Source organism: Canis lupus, chromosome 2 (genome assembly GCF_048164855.1).
Source record: "Canis lupus baileyi chromosome 2, mCanLup2.hap1, whole genome shotgun sequence".
Classification (NCBI taxonomy): domain Eukaryota; kingdom Metazoa; phylum Chordata; class Mammalia; order Carnivora; family Canidae; genus Canis; species Canis lupus.
In genome coordinates, this window is record NC_132839.1 from 17874088 (window position 1) to 17894013 (window position 19926).

The window sequence follows — 19926 nt, forward strand, 5'->3', positions numbered from 1 at the left end:
TTGTCTGGAAACCAAACTAAACACTGTTATTTTATTTGTGCTGTCAATGCCATTCACTAAAATGGTACTTATTTTTTAATATGTTTGAATTTAATTCTTATCCTAATTTATTGTGATTATCCCCAGAACTTCTTCCAGGTAATCTGCAGGTGTTCTTCAGTACTCAAGATTCTAAACATTGGCCGGCTTATTTAAGTGTAGGTCATTATTGCTGGAGTTCTTCTTTCTAGTCCTTTCAGTTTGACTGTAATAGACTTTCTCACTTTCTCCAGTTCTGATAATTTCTCCTTTGTTTGAGATAATATCTTACTGCACTGTAATAGCTATGTTCTAGATGGTATCTTGAAAATATATCTTGAAAATACAGCATGCTCTTGATCTTAATATGTTGGTGTTAGTATTATTACCATTATTGGTATTACTCCTTCTCCTACTACATTTCTCACTGAGGTGTCTTTGCAAAGAAGTGGGAGATTGCCAAACCCATCTGTACGCTCTAAAACATGTAACGGAGTGTAGTATTATTCACTGTCCTGGCCACATCTAATTCTTTTCCCTGGAATTTGGGATCTCAGCTTGTGCGTGGGAGGTCATGCAGGTGCAGAGTCTGTAATATCCTGTGGACTCATGGCCTGGTGATGTTCTTTTGAAGCAGGCATCACTGCAGAGTGAGCAGTTCCTCAGAGAGCCACAGAGAGAGATTATGCAGACAAAGATGAGGAGATGGAGGAGTGGGGTAATGATTCTGCAGTTGCCTGGGGTAGTGAGATATCATTTCACCTAGTTAAGACCCTGCTGTATTTACTAACAAAGACTGTATCCCCTGTTTTTGGTTTGTTTATCTTTGAGCTACTTTCAACTGATTGTTGTGTCTTGAAGGTAAATATGCCTTAAGACTACACTTAAGCAACTTAATTATACTTTTATAATTTATGAGTCACTTGAGTTGTTTTTATGCCAAATTTTTGTGTTCTTTGAAAAATTCCAAATCTTTACTGAAGTTTGTTTTTAACAAGGGATTTTGCGGGGGGTGGGGGAGTGATTGATCTGTATCTTGATTGCAGTAGTAGTTAAATAGCTGTATATATTAGTCTAAACTCACAGAATTGTGTACTAAAAAGTTAATTTTATCGTGTGTGTATATATATACATATATATATATGTATATAATCTAAATTTTATTTATTTTTTTTTTTGAGAGAACAGACCGGGGCAGAGGGAGAAAGAAAATTAAGCAGGCTGCACACCCAGCACAAAATTCGACACAGGGCTTGATCTGATGAACCTGAGATCCTGACCTGAGCCAAAATCAAGAGTCCCATGCTTAATCGACTGAGCCACCCAGATGCCCCTAAAAGTAAATATTTTAAAGTATACTTTCAAGATTCTTAATATACTGTCATGGAATTTTTCTGGTTTTATCTGATTTCTGAGAGATCAAAGGTATTTGAAATTAGAATGATCAATGTCACCTTTTTGCTTTGGAATATAAACTTCAAGAACACAGGAGCATTGTCTTATTTAAGGCTTCATCCTGATAATGTAGCATATCACAGGCACTTATGAAATGTTGAGTGAATGAACAAATTCTTGAATAGTATATGATATAAAATAATAGCCAGAATATATCAAGTGTCCAATTTTACTAGTCACATACCAAACATGTTTTTGAAGAAGATATATAGTTTATTGTATTTATATATTTCAAACCATAAAGATACATAGTAGGTCTAAGTATCAGTTTATATGTATGTAGTATTTTTTAGGGGCCAACCACAATCTTTTACAATGTGACTGTTACTTAGTATGTATTTTCTTGTCTCCACATTTTTCTTTTTATTCTTTTTTTTTTTTTTTTTAGCTTCTGTGCATCAGATGATGAACTTGTCCCATAGGATCTGGACTGTAAGGGGATGTCATGTTCATGCTCAAAATTCTTGATCTTGTGAGTTAATTTTTGTGTCTATACTACTTCTGGTTATACACACTTAATTCATACTCCTGTCTCCTTTGCTCATACCTCACTCTAAATGAAGATGTAGAGGCATTGACTGAGCAAGACATAAACTGACTTGCCCAAGATCAAAAACAACAACAAACTGAAACAGATGTAGACTCAAACCCATCATTCTAAGTGCAAACTATCCATTTTTGCTGCCCCCGCCCCCATGTTGAGATAACACATTATATGGGTTACACAAACTATTTTCGTATGAAAGTGCTCATTCAACATGTCTGTGGCTATGATCTATTGTTTTTGAAGATTAGCCCTTCCCCGGCACCTGGGTGGCTCAGTGGTTGAACATCTGCCTTTGGCTCAGGTAATGATCTCAGGGTCCTGTGATGGAGTCCCGCATCAGGTTCCCCGCAGGGAGCCTGCTTCTCCCTTTGCCTATGTCTCTACCTTTCTGTGTCTCTCATGAATAAATAAATAAAATCTTAAAAAAAAAAAAAAAGCAGACTCCATGCAGGGAGCCCAATGTGAGACTCGATCCTGCAACTGCACAATCACGTCCTGAGCTGAAGGCAGTCTCTCAACCACTGAGTCACCCAGGCATCCTGAAAATACTATTTTTCATGAAGGGACAGACCTAACATCAGTTCGTTTAATGAGTCATATGATAGGTTTGCCATAGTTTAGAACTATCTCCCAGCATTAGGTTTTAAATATTAGAACCGTTAATATATTCAGGCTTAATTTTTTTTAATTGACTTTTTAGAGCAGTTTTAGATTTGTAGCAAAATTGAGTGGAACATATAGAGATTTCTCATGTATCCATCCCTCATTCCCACATATGCATAGATTCCCTTGATATCTGCATCTCCCAACAGAGTGGTACATTTTGTAGAACTGATGACCCTACATGGACCCATTACCACTCATAGTCTGTAGTTTACATTAGAGTTCACTCTAAATTGTACATTTTGTGGGTTTGAACAAATGTTTGATGTCATCTATCCACCATTATAGTATCACAACTAGTGGTTACACTGCCCTAAAAACCTTCTTTGTTTCACCTACTTTTTCTCCCTCTCCCTAGCCCCAAGCAAACAGTGTTTTATTTTTTATTTTTATTTTTATTTTTATTTTTTTTTACTGTCTCCATAGTTTTTGCCTTTTTCAGAATGTCATATACTTGGAATCATACAGTATGTAACCTTTTCAGATGGGCTTATTTTACTTAGTAACATGCATTTAAGTTTCTTCCATATTTTTTCATGGTTTGACAGCTCACTTTATTTCCACTGTCTAATAATCTATTGCCTAGATGTAATGCAACTCATCCATTCTCCTCCTGAAGGATTTCTTGGTCCCTTCCAAATTTTGGCAATTATCAATAAAGCTTTACATAAAAGCTTTACATTCTTAAAATAAGCATGTTTTCCTGTTGTCTTCAGCAAATGGGTATGTATGTTGCTTGAAATATTAATATGCGGATGGCAATATCATTTAAACTTATATATATATAGTAAATCAATGTATTTCAAAACAAGAAATAGACATGTGTATCAGTCACAATGCCTATAATATGAACTGTTTGAAGAACAGTCCTGTTTGATCATTGGCAACTTCCTTGCCTTTGAACTGACACCATACAAATGAATATGAAGAATCATGGATACACTCTTCCAGTCCCATACTGTTAGGTCAACTAAGATTCTCTACCTGGTAACTTCCTGGCATCCACCTGAGTTACTAAGGTCATTTATTTTGTTATATTAAGTAGAAAAAGAAAAAAAAATCTCTGAGCAGAGAACCCTCAATTAATTTAAAGCATACAATAATAGGCTGTAAAATAACAACTGCGTTTTAACCAGTAAGTTCATTAAACATTTTCTCAAACTCATAACCATTATTTTGCTTAGTCAAATGTTTTCTCAAAGGAGAGTTCATTCATTTTAACTGCATAAAATACATGATGAATGAAGCAATTTACTTTTTTATTTACATTTTACCACTGATAATATTTTATTAAAAACACTATCACAAAAGAGCACATTGTGACTTTAATCAGTGTTCACTTTCTAGGGTAATGCTTTGTTTTACGTTTATAACTTTAGAGTTATGTTTGTGAATGATACAGAATAAGATGTCCCTAGAAATTACTAGAATACTGAACATTGTAAAATTAATATATGTCCATTGTTTAATGTAAACATAAGCCCAAATACAGATTAGAGATCTGTTTTATAATATTTTTTCAGAGATAAAAGTGCAATATTTAGAATAAAGAGAAATTATGCTATATTGGAATGAAATATTTATAGTAACTAACATTTTCTCTGACTCATTTCAAGCTGGAGAGCAGATGAAACTGACCATTTGTAATTTCTAAAATAACCTTATTTACATCATTCTTATTTTTCCATTCCAAAATAATAACTCTATATTGTCTTTTCATCTGAGCTTATAAAATACTTTTATCCCCCAATAAATTAGTGTACACATGCTATTTCTTACTACTTATAACACCTGTAAAATTTGGAAAATGAACATTTTTTTATCATTTGCAAATTAATTTTTTAAGATAAATGAATATATAAAGAGAAAATCAGGATGTTGTAAATTGGGTAGAATTTTATTTTGGTTGTAGTTCTTACTACATTTTTTGTAGATAATAGATATTTCCTTAACTTCCTATTAGAATAGTTATTTTTTAATGATTTTCTTTGAATTTTTAAGTAAATTATCTTCTCATCCACAAAGGTGAACGTAACATCATTCTGAGTATCATACCTCTGATTTCTTTAACTTCTTTTACTGCATGAGCTAAGTAAGACCTTCAGTGCACTCTTAAAGACTAGTTTTGAAGTGGGCAGTGTTGTCTTGTTCCTACACTGAATGGTAATGCTTATAATGTGTGTTAATGAAAATGTCATATGCTGGGTATTTCTGTTGAATAGCCTATAAATCAAGGAAATTTTTTATTCATACTTTGCTAAGAGTAGTTAAAATAAAGAATAAGTATTAAGTTTTACCAACTTCTTTTGCAAGACCGATTGAGACAGTTGTAATTGTACTTCTTTAATCTGCTTATGTGAGTAATTATATTAATAAATTTTCTTATATTAAACCAAGGTAATCCTATGATAATGGTCATAATGCATTATTATTTTAATAATATTTTTATAAACAACAGTATCATTTTAATAACACTATTTTTTAATCTTATATTAAGGATTTTCACATCTATCTTTGTATAAAATTAGCTCTTTTGGAGAATTATCCTTGCCCAACTTTTAAATTAGCATTATGTTAGTTTTATAAAATTTGGTGAGTAAACTTCTTCTCTGTCTCTCCCTACTGCCTTTTCTTTTCTCTACTAGAATATTTACTTAACAGAGAATTATTTGTTCATTGGTATTTTGGTCAAAATTAAACTGTTGGGCTTGATGTTCTTGATAGGGAAATACCTTTGTCTTCTATAGTTATTGGTCTCTTAGGGATTATACTTCTTGATTCTGGTGATTTAAGGTTTCCTAGAAAATAATTATTTTCATCTATGTTTAAACATATTTGTATAAAGTACATATTAAGATCACATTTTTTGAAATCTCTAACTCTATACTTATGTACCCCAGTGTTCTTAATATTTTTGTTTCCTCTCCCTTCCCTAAACAGATTATCCAAAGGTTTGCCTTATTTGCTTAGGTTTTCAAATAACATTTTAGCTTTACTGATTAATTCTAGTCTTTCTGTTTCTATTTTATGTATTTTTTTAAGATTTTATTTATTTATTCATAAGAGACATAGAGAGATGCAGAGACATACCAGAGGGAGAACCAGGCTCCTTGCAGGGAACCCAATGTGAGACTCGATCCGGGACTCCAGAATCATGCCCTGAGCCAAAGGCCGACTCATAACTGCTGAGCCACCCAGGCATCCCTATTTTATGCATTTCTATTTGAGGGTTTTTTTCTAGCTTTGCTAACAGAAAATTTAGTTATTTAAAAGGAACTTCATAGATTTTATATATTATAAAATTAAATATTTATATTTTGCTTTGGTGACCCTTGACAGGTTTTGATTCATAATGCTCTCCAGTGTCAATTGTTTTTAGTTAGCAATTTCAATTTTACTTTTCTGGATAATTTATAAATTATTGAGATTTTTTTCCTTTATGTGGAAACATCTGTGACAACAGATCTAAGATTTTTCTTAATTACTAATTTTGTTAAACTCTGTTGTTTGGAATCTATCAAGATTTTCTTTGTAGACTATAAAGTCAAATACACACACACACAGGCACAACACATAAGCTTATGGTAAAGTCCTCTATTATCTTTTAACTCTGGCTTGTCAGTTATCCTATTTAAATATTTAATCTACTTTTTCTACTTAAACTGTCAATTTCTTTTTTGTGTATGATGACTTGTGAAATTTCAACTACTTTTTAATTTAGCTACAATGCATATATATTTGTGTAAGTTTAAGGTCTAAAACATGTTGATTTGATACATTTATATATTGTATTATGATTAGCACTGTAGTGTTAGCTAATACCTCTATCACTCACATAATTATCATTTATTCTTTTGGTGAGAATATTTGTTATATACTCTCCTAGCAAATTTAAGTATATTATATAGTTGACTATACTCACCATTCTGTCCATTAGATGTTCAGAACTTACTCATCTTCTGGTTGCAAGTTTATACTCTTTGACCAACCTCTCTCCAGTTGTCCCATCCCCTGAGCCCTTGGCAACTACCATTCTACTCTGTTTCTATGGGTTCAGCTTTTTCAGATTTCACGTATTAACGATCTCATACAGTATTTGTCTGGTTTATCTCACTTAGCATAATGCTCTCAAGGTACATCCATGTTGTCTCATATAGCAGGATTTTCTTCTCTCTCATGATGAAATAATAATCGTGTGTGTGTGTGTCCATCTGTGAATATGTACACCACATTTTCTTTATCTTTTCATCCACTGACGGATACTTAGGTTGTTTTCATATTTTGGCTGTTGCAAATAATGCTGCAATAAATATGGGAGTGAATAGCTCTTCTTGAACTCCTGATTTAATTTCCTTTGGATACCTGTAGTTGGGATTGCTGGATCACATAGTAGTTCTATTTTTGTTTTTTGAAGAACTGGCATACTACACCAATTTATATTCCATCATATTGTCAAATTCTGAGAAGTGTATCCAATTATTGCAGATTTGCCATCTTTTCTTTACAGTCTTTTGATGTCTAAGAGTTATTTTTGAAGCTCTTCTTAGTACATTAAGGTTTATATATTTGTATATATTCTTGTGGACTATAACTTTCATAGTTATAATACTTTTTGAATTTTACCTTTAATGTGATTTCTCAGATGACTTTTATTAGTATTTTTCTTGATGGGTCTTACCTACTTTTCCTGAACTCCGCAATTTTATTTACCTTAGTAGGTATCTGCCTTTTGTGACCAGCATATGCTTGGTATATTTTCCCTACCCTCTGAGTTCCTTCTTACTTCAAAATGGGTTAAAACTTTAGTTTGAATACTCCAGCTTTTCCACTGTGCCCATTTCTGTTCCTATCTGTTGACAGTATGTCCTAATCCAAAGTTAATTTATAAGATGTTTAAGTACGGATTATATATATGCGTATGTTGTATGCTGCTGCAATTCTCTGGGGATTGGTTATATTTAAAATCTTACCATACTGATTGGTGTTATCCTGCTCGTTGAATTTTGTGTCTCTATTCTGTGCTTGATTTCTAAGATGATGCCATTTGTTTTGGAGATCATTTTCATATTTCATGTTTCCTTCTAGCTTACATGTGTAATTGGGTCCATTTAAGAAATGGTGCTTCCAGTGATCGTGACTACCCTGTGCAGAGATTTCTAGGCAAGGGCACCCTGACTTTATCCTGGTTCTTATGGCCTTTCTAAGGCCAGCACTGGTTAAACTGTGAGGGTTGAATGACTCATTACTATTGTGGTTCTCATTAGATCACATTGGTCAACCTGCCAGTTCTAACTTTTCTCACTTCACCATGAGTGGATCGCCTCTCTCATTATTGCCTCTCCAGTGTAGGTTATAGACTTTGGTTCTGTTCCTCATCCTGTTTATGCCCACCTTCTCACTATTGCACATCACATCATTTCCAATATTTTATGAAATGTCTCTTTTTATCACTAATGTAAGAGAGATGCCCCCGCCCCACACACACGATATAGAGTGGTTGCTGAGATAGAACTACCCCCAAGGGACTGTAATTCCCAACTACACTGCATTCAGATAGGATCAAAATATGTTTCTCTCCAAAGTAATGTGAACAGAAATGATATGTTATGAAGACAGTCATGAATCAAGTGTATCTTTCCCATCTTCTCTTTGTGCACATAATGGCTGGTTGAAGGGGACAGCATAGCTCCAGGGAATGGCAGAGACAAACATAGGAGTCAAGTTACCTGAATTATCTAATGGGCCAATGAACCTAAGAAACCCAGAACATGTGCAACAGTATTTTACTGTTGTATAAGCAAGAAAAAAAACTTAAATTGTATGATGTCACTGAAATAGTCCTTAGTTTATATCAAAGCTGCTAAAATTACTTGAAATTATGTCAGTGATACAGATTTAATTTCCATAAAAATTTATGTCCAGTATTTTCTATGGACTTTGAATTGGAATATGACTTAATTTTATATATTTAATCTTGCTCAATTTTCTTTTACATATATATTCAACTTAAATGTTTAAGCAGATTTTTTATAATGTTGCACCTTTGAATATTTTCCTCTATTTCTTAAGCATTGTCATGGATTTTTAATATCTGATAATCAGTCATTTTTGAGATATGGAAGAAATATAATTTGTCCAAGGATGTGGATATATTTAATACATGATTGCCCAAGAATGCAGATACATTTAATACATAATTAAGGTTTTATTAAGAATGTAGACTCTAAAATTTACATGGTCATGATAACTTTTCAAGGTATTATAACTACCAGTATCTAGGTCACACAAGTGACACAACCTCCCATAACCGCCCCCCCCACACACACACACAATCTAGATATACACAGCACTGTTTAAAGAGGCCTCAATCTGCTTTGTAAATTCCTGAAATATTTGCTTCATTTACAAGGCCCAGAAGAAATGTCATATAATTTTGTATGCTATATATTACCAATTATTTTTATTGAGGTATGATTGACATATAACCTTTGTTTCTCATGTACAACATAATGATTGTATAATGTTTGTATATGGCAAAATGATCACCAAAATAAGTTTAGTTAATATCTATCACCATACAGAGTTACAAGTTTTTTTCTAGTGATGAGAACTTAAGATTTACTACTAGCAGCTTTCATTTTTTTTAATAAATTTATTTTTTATTGGTGTTCAATTTACCAACATACAGAATAACACCCAGTGCTCATCCCATCAAGTGCCCCCTTCAGTGCCCGTCACCCATTCACCTCCACCCCCCGCCCTCCTCCCCTTCCACCACCCCTAGTTCGTTTCCCAGAGTTAGGAGTCTTTATGTTCCGTCTCCCTTTCTGATATTTCCTACCCATTTCTTCTCCCTTCCCTTCTATTCCTTTTCACTATTATTTATATTCCCCAAATGAATGAGAACATATAATGTTTGTCCTTCTCCGATTGACTTACTTCACTCAGCGTAATACCCTCCAGTTCCATCCACGTCGAAGCAAATGGTGGGTATTTGTCGTTTCTAATGGCTGAGGAATATTCCATTGTATACATAAACCACATCTTCTTTATCCATTCATCTTTCGATGGACACCGAGGCTCCTTCCACAGTCTAACTATAGTCACCATGCTGAGCGTTATATCTCCATGACTACTTCTTTTTGGCCTCCTTCACCCATGTCACACCCACTTTTACTCCCCACCTCTGGGAAACATTAAGTTTGTTCCATATATCTCTGAGTTAATTTTTTTAGGGGGGAATTAGGCTCCAGTTATGATAAGATCATGTCTTTCTCTGATGTTTCATTTAGCATAATGTGTATAAGGTTAAACTATGTTGTTGAAAATGGAAATCTTTCTATTTTATGGCTAAAGAATATTCCATTGTGTGTGTGTGAATATATGTATACACTATTTTATCTATTCATTTATTGACGGATACTTAGGTTGCCTCCATGTCTTGATTATCATTCAATTATGCCACAATGAACATGTGGGGACAGGGAGAAGGAAGTGTAGATATCGAGCTATTGTTTTTGTTTTCTTGGAGAAATACCCATAAGTGAAATTGTTGAATCATATGATAGTTCTATTTTTAATTTTTTGAGGAACTTCCATATTGTTTCCCATAGTGGCTGTATCATTTTACATTCCTGCCAACAGTGCACAAGATTCCTTTTCTCCATATCATCACCAACATTTGTTGTCTTATCTTTTTTGTTACAGACATTCTAATATGTATGAAGTGATAATTCATTGTGAGTTTCATTAGCCTTTACCTGAGGATTAGTGATGTTAAGCACCTTTTCATATACCTGTTGGCTATCTGTATGTCTTCTTGGGAAAACAAAGTATGTTCAAATTCTCTGACCATTCTTTAGTTATTGTTTTTTTTTTCCTTTTGAGTTGTATGATATTTTATATAATTTAGATATTAACCACTTATCAAATATATAACTTGGAAATATTTTCTCTCATTCAGTAGTTTGCCTTTAATTTTGTTGATAATTTCCTTTGGTGTGCAAAAGCTTTCTAGATGGATATTGTCTCATTTGTTAATTTTGGTATGTATTGCTTTTGCTTTTGGAGTCAGATTCAAAAAATAGTCACCAAGACTGGTGTCAAAGAGCTCACCACCTGTGTTTTCTTCTAGAATATTATGATTTCAGGTCATATGTTCATTAACCCATTTTGAGTTAACTTTTGCATATGATGTAAGATAGTGATCGAATTTTATTATGCATATGTCAGTCCAGTTTTCACAGAAAAAAAATGTACAAATGAGATAGTCCTTTCCTCATTTTATGTTCTTGACTCCTTTGCCATAAATTGATAATATATATGTGGTCTTATTTCTGTGTTCTTTATTCCATCGATCAATGTGTCTGTTTTCATGCCCCTACCACAGTACTCTGATGAGTATAACTTTGTAATATAGTTTGAATTAAAAAAGAGTAATGCTTCTTGCTTTGTTCTTCTCAAGATTGTTTTGGCTCTTCACCTTTTCACCACTGAGATTGATGTCATTTGTGGTCTTGTCTTATATGGCCTTCATTATGTTGAGGTATGTTCCTTCTATCCCCAGTTTGTTGAGCATTTTTATCATAATTGAATGCTGAATTTTTTCAAATGCTTCTTTTGTAACCAGTGAGAGGATAATGTGATTTTTGTTTTTTTGTTTTGTTAATGTGGCATATCCTATTGATTAATTTGTACATGTTGGACCATCCATGCATTCCTGAATTAATTCCCACCTAATTATAGTATATAATCCTTTCAATGTGTTAGCAAATTTAATTCAATAAAAATGGTTAAGAATTTTGCACTTATGGTCATCAAGGATATTGATCGGTAATTTTCTTTTGTTCTGTAGTCCTTGTCTGGTTTCAGTATCAACATAATACTGACTTCATAAAATGAGTTTGGAACTTTCTCTCTTCTGTACTTTAGAAGAGCTTGAGAAGGATTGGCATTAATTCATCTTTAAATGTTTAGTGGAATTTACCAGTGAACCCATCTTATCTTAAACTTTTACTTGTTGAGAGGTTTTTGATTACTGACTCAATCTTCTTACTAATAATTGGTCTGTTGGGATTTTCTGTTCATGTTTCTAGTTTGGTAAGTTATATATTTTGAGGAATTTATCCATTCCTTCTAACTTGTCCAAATTGTTAGCAAATAATTGCTCATATAGTCTCTTACATTCCTTTGTATTACTGTGGTATCAGTTATAACATGTCTTCTTTCATTTCTCATTTTCTTCTAGTCTTTTTTTTCTGGGTGAGGCTATTTAAAGATTTGTCTATTTTGTCTTTTTCAAAAAAATGAGCTCATAATTCCATTGATATTTTTATTGACATTTTAGTCTATATGTTATTTATTTCTTTTCTGATCTTTATTTCTTCTACTAGTTTGTTCTCTGTTACTTGTTCCTTGAGGTATAACAAGTTAGGTTTATTTAAGATACTTTTTTTTTTTTTCTAAAGTGAGCATTTAGCACTATAAAAATTCCTTCTTAGAGCAGCCTGGGTGGCTCAGTGGTTTAGCACCACCTTCAGCCCAGCCCATGATCCTGAATACCTGGGATCGATTCCCACATCAGGTTCCTTGCATGAAGCCTGCTTCTCCCCCTGCTTGTGTTTCTGTCTCTCATGAATAAATAAATAAAATCTTCTAAATATATATAAATAAATAAAATAATTTCCTTCTTAGACCTGCTTTTGTTGTAACCCATAACTCTTGGTATATTTCTATATTAAATTATCTCAAAATTATTTTTTTGTTTTCTCTTTTGATTTCTTTATTGACTTATTGGTTGTTCAGGAGCATGTTATTTAAACTTTACCTATTTATAAGTTGTTCAGATTTCATCATTTAGCTAACTTATAGTTCCATGCCATTGTAGTCAGAGAAGAAGTTTGATATGATTTAAATCTTGTTAAATCTATTAAGACTTATTTTCTGGCCTAACGATATATCTGCAAGAATGTTCCATGAGTGCTTGGGAAGAATGTACATTCTGTTTGGGGATGAAATGTTCTGTTTAGATCAGATGGATTTACAGAATACAATGTATTTAAGACCAACATGTTTATAGATTTTTGTCTGGAAAATATTCATTGATGAATGTTGATATTAAAGTTCTCTATTATTTATTAGATTGCTGTACTTTTCACCCTCTAGGTCTGTAGATTTTCCTTTAATGCATTTAGTTGCTGTTATGTTAGGTACATAAATATTTACGAATGTTATATCCTCTTGTTGGATTGACCTCTTTATCATAATTATAATGACCTTCTTGTTCTTTTATTACAGTCTTTCTCTTAAAGTCCAAGTATAGCTACTGTCCTCTTTCCTCTGGTTTCCACGGAGTATCTTTTCCCACCTCCATTTCATTTTCAGTCTGTGTGTATTCTTTACATTTGAAGTAAGTCCCTGGTAGGCAGCATATAGATGGATCTTAATTTCTTTTTTAATCCTCAGCTGTTCTAAGTCTTTTGCTTGGAGAACTTAGCCCATTTACATTTAAATTATTGTAGGTATAAACTTATTGCCATTTAATTAATTGTCTTCTGGCTGTCTTGTAATTTCTTTATTCCTTCTTTTGCTTTCTCCCCTGTGATTTGATAATTTTCAGTAGTGGCATACTCAGATTCCTTTAACAGTGTATTTTAAGTTTATAATAACTTAAGTTTGAATGCATTCTAAAACTTCATATATTTTTTTCTCTCCAAGCAAGTTTTACATTTTGATATTACATATCTTTTTATATGTGCATACATTGTTGTACCAGATTACTGTAAAGTTGTTTTTATTACTTTTGTATTTTAACTCTAATAGTAGCATTACAATATTAGATTTTTCTGAATTTGACTCTGTTTACCAGTGAAATTTACACTTTCTTACATTTTCCTGTTACTAATTAGCACTCTTTCATTTCAGCTTAAAGAAGTCCCTTTAATGTGTATTATAAGACTAGTGTAGTGGTTAGAAACTCCTTTAGCTTTTTTTTTTTTTTTTTTTTTTTGTATGGAAAACTTTCTCTCCTTAAATTCTGAAAGACAACTTTGTGAGTTAGAGTATTCTTGCTTGGAAGTTGCGTTTGTTTTTTTCTTTAGCACTTTGAATATGTGGTCCCACTCTCTGCTGGCCTGCAAAGTTTCTGCTGAAAAATCTGCTGATAATAGTCTACTGGGAGTTGGGTTACATGTAACAAGTTGTTTTTCTCTTGCCACTTTTAAGATTCTCTCATTGTTGTTAACTTCTGGCAAGTTAATTATAATGTGTCTTCTTGTTGGCCTCTCCTATTTCCCCTTATTTGGAACTTCATAGGATTCGTAAACCTGGATGTCTGTTTTCTTCCCCATGCTAGGGATCTTTTCAAGCATTATTTTCCCAAATACTTTTTCTGCTGAATTTTTTTCCCCTTATGGGATACCTATAATGCAGATACCAGTCCAGTTGACGTTATCCTTTATGTCCTTTAAGCCATCTCCAGTCTTTTTGCTACACTGAATGAATTTCACTCTTCTGTCTTTGAGTATACTGATCTTTTCTTTGGCTTCATCTAGTCTGCTGTTGAAACTCTGATTATATTTTTCAGTTCAATTATCTTTTAGTTCTGTGATTTCCGTTCAGTACTTTCTTATATGTTTTGTTGTTTTGTCAAAATAATCACTTTGTTCATCCATTGTTCTACTGGCCTCGGTGAGCATATTTATAACCATTTTTTGGAACTCTTTATCACATCATTTATACTTCTGTTTCAGTAAGGTATTTTTCTGAGGTTTTATCTTGTTTACCCACATGGAAGATGTTCTTCCATGTCTTCATTTCCCTTGACTTTTTGTGTTGGTTTCTAAGTGTTAGATAAAATAGCCACCTCTCTTAGTTTTGCAACCCTGACCTCCTGTATGGGATACAATTTACTATTTACCCCTGCCCTCACTGTTAGTTGTCTCTTTAGTCTTTGTAATTGTCCAAGTAGCCTTTGTTCTTAGTGGCATATAGCAATCAGGGTATTCCAGGACTTGCCAGTATCTCAAAAGGGAAGATCTCAGTCACTATCTAGATTTAGTCTGAATAGAAGGCAGAAGCAGCTTTGATAGTATGCAAATATAATTCTTTTAAGGGAAAACTGAGACATGGGTATTTCTGTCCTTCCCTATGCAGTGACCCTTAGGGTGATAGCCCATGAAGGAGAGTTTGTTTGCTACTATCCTGTTCAGCCTATGGACACAAGCCTTCATCACCACCAGATCCAGGCTATCAAGGGATGTCTTTTCTGGGGAGTAGCCAAATATGCACACAAGTTCCTTTCTTAAAGATACAGGTGACCTGGAGTGAATCTGGGGAAGAGTGCAAAGGTGGTAACTGCTGGCCTCTCTTGTATCTGGAGAGAATTCTTGGCCCCTAGATATGTGTTTAACTAGAAGCCTGCTCCTTAGACCACAGCTATGATGATAGGCTAACAGGACTCTTTCATGAAAAGACTGGGTGTTTCTGTCTGCCTCTACACTGTGACCTAAGATGGTAGCCAATTAAACACTTTCTCTACTTGTGACTGTCCCATGGGATTTGTGAATAAAAGCCCCACTGCCCACCAGAACCATGTGATGGACATTTCCCGGGCAGCAGTTGTAAAAACTGGGGCACCAAATGAGTACACAAACTCTTTTCTGAAAGATAGCAGAGACTTGGAATAAGGCAGAGCAAAAGCATAAAGACGAGATGCACTGGCCTCTGAAGTCTAGAGAAGATTTTAGTGAACTCTTGATGTGTGTTAAATTAGAAGCCTGCTTCTCAGACCAAAGCTTTTAAGATAGGTACATTAGACTTTTTTCACAGAAATATCCCTTTTAGTCAGCTGCCTGGGCACTAGGCCCTGGAACATAGTCACTGAGAGTTTTGATGAGTCCTTTAATAAATAACTTTCTCAATTCAGTTGGGTCAGTGGCCACAAGCCACAAAGCTAGATGTCTTGTGGGCCTGTCTCCCAGGTTCAATTCTTAAAAGCTGAGGTTCTAAATATGGGGCTCAAACTCTTTATTCTTTAGGAAGAAGCTTAGCATTTTAAGTTCCCTCTAGATTGTAAGCTGCCATGCCAAAGGTAGGACTTAGGGCAAGATTCTGTCTCAGCTTCTCCTATCCATTTCAGTGTGGGTTTTTATTTTCTCATTAAGCTGATGTGTAGTAGTTGCTCAGCTAGTTTCTGAGTTTCTTTCATAGCCAAGAGTTCTGTACATAGCTATAGATTCAATATGTCTGTGGCAGGAGGCAAGTACAGGATCCTCCTCCATCACCATCTTGAACCAAGATCCCAGAATGGGATCTTTGAAAAAGAAAGATATCTAACTAAAATGCATTTGACACAATTTTGGATTTTGAGGAGGAAAAGGCAACTGTACATGAGATTCTCTCAATATCATTTATCTAGAATAACTTAACTGGAACAAAATTCTATGCAGTTTTCAAGCAGAGATACAAAGATGAAAACAGGATCTTCCTTAGGGTATAGGAAGTAAGATTACCTCCAAAAAATGTTTCTTTCTTTTATATCCAAATGTTTACCTTCTCTAACACATTACCTCCAGTCTTCCAACCTTGAACACAAGTGAACACTGAATCCAGACTCCCTCTACAATCCTGATTCCTAATGGAAGGGAGAAGGTTATCACATCACCTGTAGCAGTGGTGGTGATAGTGGTTACAGTTTAAACTATTTTCATACTTTTTCTCACCACTTAAGAGTTGTATAATATTCAGGGAGTACAGAGGTAATGCTCTGTAACATGTTAAAGTTTGCAATTCATAACGGATTCTACATGCAAGATCAGAGTAACTTCTACTTGTGGTCACCATTACTTCTAGTCATTATTTCTTGACAAAGTTGGCTGATGTGACCATACTATCATAAATTCACAATTTTAGTGTTCACCCAGTTGGTGTTTCTAGAAACTGTACCAAGGATACATATTTACTGTTTCCCATTCATAGAATGGTTTCTATCTATTTTTGTAAGTAAACAGTATAAAACTCAGAAATGTACCATTTTGTTTGCTCAATTCATTGACTTAGTCACTAACATTAATTAAGGTAATATGTGATTTATGAAGGCTTTTGAGATAGCATAATTTTATCTGGATCCATTGCTAAACAAATTCAGCTGAGAGTATTTATTTAGGAACAGGGTCTTCAAATTGTAGCTCCTAGAATAGACGTATTAATGTCACTTGGAAACTTGTAAAACTGCAAATTCTTAACCCCACTCCCTGTTTACTGAATCAAAAATCATGGGGGTAGAGCCCAAATCTACTTTAAGGTATTTATCAGGTGTTCCCACGGCAGACAAAAGTTTAACCACTGTGGTGAGCTTGAGTTAACTGCATCTTCAGCCATTCTGCAAAACTAAGTCATATCAATTTTGGTTAAAGTAATGCCTCTGAGACTTTTTTTTTTTTTTTTTTTTTAGATTTTATTTATGAGAGAGAGAGGAGACACAGGCAGAGGGAGAAGCAGGCTCCATTAAGGGAGCCTGAGGAGGGACTCGATCCTCGGTCTCCAGGATCACGCGTGGGCTGAAGGTGGCGCTAAACTGCTGAGCCGCCCGGGCTGCCCTGCGACTCTTCTTAATAAAAAGAATCAGAATCAAACCTTCTGGTAAGTTAATTCCTTATTGTCGTTCACAAAAGTATCATGTTTAAGAACCTGACATGTCCGGGTTGAATACAATCTGCTTGTTTGTGTTAAAAATACAAGTACCCAAAGAATTACATTACCCAAATACATTTTCCAGATAGGTGCACTGATAATACTCCGTGTCACAGGCATTGTGAATTCTAGAAACACGGGAGCTATATTTTCTAAATTTCAGTCATGGCAGCAAGAGAGGATGAATTGACAGATTTCAAGTTCAGTATATAGTATCCACAAACAAAAAAGCAACCAAAAAAAAACTTAGCAGAAATAAAGACAAATGGAAAATTATTAGTGGCATTTATGACAAGGATTCACTTATTTGGTATGAGCAAGCCCAACAGGTCTTCCATAAAATAAACAATATCTTTAGGACTTCCTGGGTAATGTTTTCCCTGTTTTACTGATATAATTGAAATACAACACTGCATGACTTTAAGGTGTACAGCATAAGTGTTGTAAATTATCACAAAGCTGAATTAGCATTCATCATCTCATATAGATAAAAGAAAGCAAAAAATTTCATATGCATCAGAGGGTAGTGTTAGCTAGAGTCATTCCCTTTCTTCCCCACTTTGGTAACCAAAAATATGATATTTTTCTATCTATTTATTCTACATAAATAAGATTCTACAAAAAAGTGAGATCATACAGTATCTGGTTTGCTCATTTGCTGACTTATTTCACTTAGCAAAAGGCCGTTCAGGGTCCACCCGTGTTACTACAAATGGCAGGGTGCCCTCATTTTTTATGGCTGAACAATATTCCCATATGTGTGTGAGACAACTTTTATTCATCCATCTAATGATGCATACTGATGTTTCCATGTCTTTGCTATTATAAATAATGCTGCTACAAACATGGTGGTAGAGATAACTTTCAGCTTATTTTAAACATATTCCCAGAAGTGGAAATGCTGGGTTATATGGTAGTTTTATTTTTTGAGGAGCCTCCATACTGTTTTCCATGGTGGCTATACCAGTATATAATTCCCCCAACAATGCGCAAGGATTCCTTTTCCCTACGGCCTCACCATCATTTGTCAACTCTCTTTTTGATGATCCCAACAGACATAAGGTGATAGCTTCTTGTAGTTTTGATTTTTATACCTCTTGTCTTTATCTTCTTTGTAGTTGTCCTCTCACTTTCCTGATTGTTTATTTTGTTGTAAAGAAATCGGTATGATGTAGTTCCACGGTTTATTTTCCATTTTGTTACATGTGTTTCAGGTGACATAGCCAAAGAATCATTGGCAAGATCCATGTAAAGGAGCATTTTCCTATGTTTTCTTCTAGGACTTTTATGGTTTCACATCTTACATTTAAGTCTTGATTCTATTTTGAGTTCATTTTCATGAGTAATATAAGATGGAGTCTAGTTTCATTCTTTCATTGTGAATATCCGATTTTTCTCATTCCTACTTATTGAAAAGACTATCTTGTCTCCTTTGAGTACCCTTGGCTCCTTGGTCAAATATTATTTGATGGTCTTTTTTTTTTTTTTTTTTTGTTTATTTCTGAGTTGTCAGTTCTATTCCATGGGCCTATTTGTCTGTTTTTATGCTGGTACTAGATTGGCATAGTTTGAAGTCAGGAAGTGTGAAGTCTCCTCCTTCATTCTTTATCAAGATTGTCTTGGCTATTTGGAGTCTTTTGTGATTCCATATAAATTTTAGGAATGTCTTTTCCTCCCCATTTCTGTAAAAATAAAAATTGTCATTGAAATCTTGGTAGGGATCACATTGAATCTGTTAATGGATTTTGGTAGTATAGACATTTTAACAATATCATTTCTTCTGATCCATGAACCCAGGATACCTTCTATCAGTATCATATAGGTTTCATAGTAGAGATCTTTTACTACTCAGGTTAAATTTATTCCTAAGTATTTTACTGTAATACCATTGTTATTGTAAATAACACCAATGCTATTGTTTTTCAAATAATTCATTATTCTTGTATGCGAAGGCTACTAACATTTTGACTACATTTTTTATTGTCTAAAATTTAGATTTTTTGTATATAAAATCATGTCATCTGCAAATAGAGGCATTTTTGTTTGTTTGTCTATTTTTTGTGCCTGATGCTCTAGTGAGGACTTCTAGTATACTGTGTTAAATAGGGGTGGTGAGAATGGGCACCTTTGTCTTATTCCTGATCTTAGAGGAAAAGCTATTTTTCACCAATGAGTATGATGTTAACACTGGGTTTGCCATATATAGGCTTTGGTATAAAAGGAATGTACCTCAGCTTAATATATTTGTTGGAAGTTTTTATCATAAATGGGTAGTGAATTTTGTCAAATGCTTTTTCCACTCAGTGAGGATATCATGAGTTTTTTCTTTCATTCTAATAATGTTATTATGGATCATGTTCATTGATTTGATGTATGTTGAACCATGTTTGTATCCCAGGTGATCCCATTTGATCATAATAAACAGTACCTTTAATGTGGTATTGATTTTAATTTGCTCATTTTATGGAGAATTTTTGTATCTATATTGATCAGGGATAGGAATCTATAGTTTTGTCCTTTTCTGTCTTTGGTAACAAGCAAGATGATGCAGG

At 34.0% G+C, this 19926-nt stretch overlaps 1 long non-coding RNA gene across 1 annotated transcript; it reads left to right on the top strand.

Annotated features, from left to right (window-relative positions):
- Positions 1-1206: 1206 nt before the first annotated feature.
- Positions 1207-17317, top strand: LOC140609873 (uncharacterized). Its single transcript, XR_012011596.1, has 3 exons — positions 1207-1357; positions 1862-1945; positions 17136-17317. It is a non-coding gene; the product is annotated as an uncharacterized lncRNA (long non-coding RNA).
- The last annotated feature ends 2609 nt before the right edge of the window (positions 17318-19926 follow it).